This window comes from Mytilus californianus, unplaced genomic scaffold (genome assembly GCF_021869535.1).
Source record: "Mytilus californianus isolate M0D057914Y unplaced genomic scaffold, xbMytCali1.0.p SCAF_5, whole genome shotgun sequence".
Classification (NCBI taxonomy): domain Eukaryota; kingdom Metazoa; phylum Mollusca; class Bivalvia; order Mytilida; family Mytilidae; genus Mytilus; species Mytilus californianus.
The window spans coordinates 50,741,636-50,744,569 of NW_026262701.1; positions in this window are offsets into that span (position 1 = coordinate 50,741,636).

Sequence of the window (2,934 nt, forward strand, 5' to 3'; positions counted from 1 at the left end):
TTTGAGGTGTTTCCTTATATTTTTTTAATTTTCATCACTTAAAACTCGTCTTTCGAACAATTATGTTTCAACTTTTCACACACAGACCTACTAAAATGTCAACCTTAAAGCATGGATAAGGACCACAAAATCACAGGTGCTTGTCTCAGAAAAAAAATTTCCTATATACCTGCTATATTAAGGTATATAGGAAATTTTTTTTCTTAGACAAGTGCCTGTGCACAAAATCTAGATTCAGTTTTCCTGTCATGAGAAACAAGACCCTAACTGATTGCAATTGCTCATATAACAGGTGATCAAAGTAAGACTCCTAGGAGCCTGACTCATTCACATGGCAATCTATTCCTGAATAGCTTAACAAAGAAAAAATTCAGACATAACGAATACCAAGGACCATCCTTAGTATCCCTTCTGTGAAGTTGTTGTAACTATTTTATAGAAAATCCACCTGTCTTTTGAGAATTAGGATGTCTTGTCTGTTCTTACATCATGAAGCACAATTTTATCTAAATGTTTTGATGGATTTCAATGAAAATTTACATAAAGAGATACTGGTACAGTATATTAAAATTTTCCTTAAATCTGGACAATGTGTCTTTAAGAAATGTATGCCCTGACCTCTGAATATCAAAATATGAAAAAATGTAATCCCAAAATCAACAAGCATGAATTGTATGTCAATTGACATAATTCTTGAGGCATCAATAGCATTATCCAAGATCTAGCAGTGGTTGTCCTTTGAAGCTGTATATCATATTTGTTTTTCGTTTATTGCTTTGTACATAAATCAGACTGTTAGTTTTCTTGTTTGTATTGTTTTGTATTGTAAATGTTAACTTCTATGTCATATGGCTGTACAGTAACCTATAAATGTTAACTTCTATGTCATTTGGTCTGTGTTGGAGAGTTGTCTCATTGGCAATCATACCTCATCCTCATTTTTATATTTAAAGCACAAAACGTTACCAAATTCACTAAAGCAAACTGTCAAAGTAACATAATTCCTCCAGCATCCTATACTTATAACCAAGATATACCTGTTGTCCAAGATTTATTAATAACTAAGAATTGACCTCAGTGCAAATCTAAACAAGAATCTGACATATGTACACACTGGAGGGCAAGGGAAATCTAAAAGTCCTTCAACATTTACAGATGGGGAATAAAATTGCTTGTTTCAGTAATACCTGAAGTATGTGAGGTTGAAGTAAATAATATAAAAATAAGGAGATGAGGTATGATTGCCAATGAGAGAACTATCCACCAAAGTTCAAATAAAGTGGATGTAAGCAATTATAGGCAACCATACGTCCTTCAACAATGAGAAAAACCCATACAGTATAGTCAGCTATAAAAACAATTCAATTGAGAAATTTTGACTCAAAAGTAGTTAAACATATGAGGATACTATGCAAGTAGGAAAGACCTCATAGGACAGAAAACAAGAGGATAATTGTGGTCACAAAAGCTACTGAACCAGGGATCTCAGAGGTAAATAAACCATGGAAATTTTAGTAGTCATCACAAATTGATTGATCATTTCAATTAGCTACTATAAAAAGAAATGATGTTGGACTTGTTTCTCATGTCTTAACAGTATGTTCCTCTTTTTATTTTCAACTATTACCAGTTGGACTGTTGGGACTCATGACAGATGATGTATACAGAGCTGCAACTGCCTACCCTTTCACACCACCTAGATCCACTCCTGCTTTTTATAGACATTCATCTTGTCAATAGTTATAACTTCAGTATTTTGTGTTAACCTCAATACTTGTTAATTTTTATTCTTGGGTTAGTCTGCCCTATGATTTGCATCTATGGAATGCTTATTATGTGTTCTTATTCCATTTTATTTTCAACAAATTGTCTGTGTTCAAAGCCAACATGTGGCTATCTGAAACAATTACATGTACAAACCCCAAAAAATAACAAAAACCATCCAGAAGAGAATAGGTAAAATCAGGAAATGTTTTTGGCTCACCTGGCCCCAAAGGTCATGTGAGCTACTTCCATCAATTTTCAATTTCTTCCAAAATTTATCTTTTTAATAAAAATCTTCTCTGACACTGTTCAATGGACAGAAACTATGCAAAGTTTGTCTGCTTCATCTGTAGAACGTCAACTATGAAGTTTGTGACTTTCGTCTAAATTGATTAACCAACATAACCACTCTTGACTAAAAATTCGTAAGGGTTCCGCGGAACCCAGTGTCTCGCCTACTTTTTCTGTTAATCGCAGGCTCAATAAAAATATTCCACTTGATACTATCTTTTGATTATAAGAAGCTTCTGTCCAAGTTTGGTAAAAATCCAGGACAGTTTATGAATCTAATAAATGTTTAAAAACTTTAAACTGCAGACTGAATGTAATGTTAACTGGAAGAAAACAAAATTTCCTTCTAGATACTAGCATTTGATCATAAACAAGCTTCTGTCCAAGTTTGGTACAAATCCAAAATAGTATAAGAAAGTTATTAAAATTTTAAAAACTTTAACCACAGAGTGAATGTGTTGTTTCCTGGTAGAAAATCCAAGTCCATTTAAAAGTAAAATGCAGAAAAAATGTATTTATTTTGTTACAAAATTTCCTTCTAGATACTAGCTTTTGATCATAAACAAGCTTCTGTCCAAGTTTGGTACAAATCCAAAATAGTATAAAAAAGTTATTAAAATTTTAAAAACTTTAACCACAGAGTGAATGTGTTGTTTCCTGGCAGAAAATCTAAGTCCATTTAAAAATAAAATAAGGAAAAAATGGATTTATTTTTTTACAAAATTTACTTCTGGATACTATCTTATGATCATAAACAAGCTTCTGTCCAAGTTTGGTACATACCCAGGATAGTTTAAGAAAGTTATTAGAATTTTAAAAACTTTAACCACAGAATGAATGTAATATTTCCCGGCAGAAAAATGTATGTTAAGGTAAAAA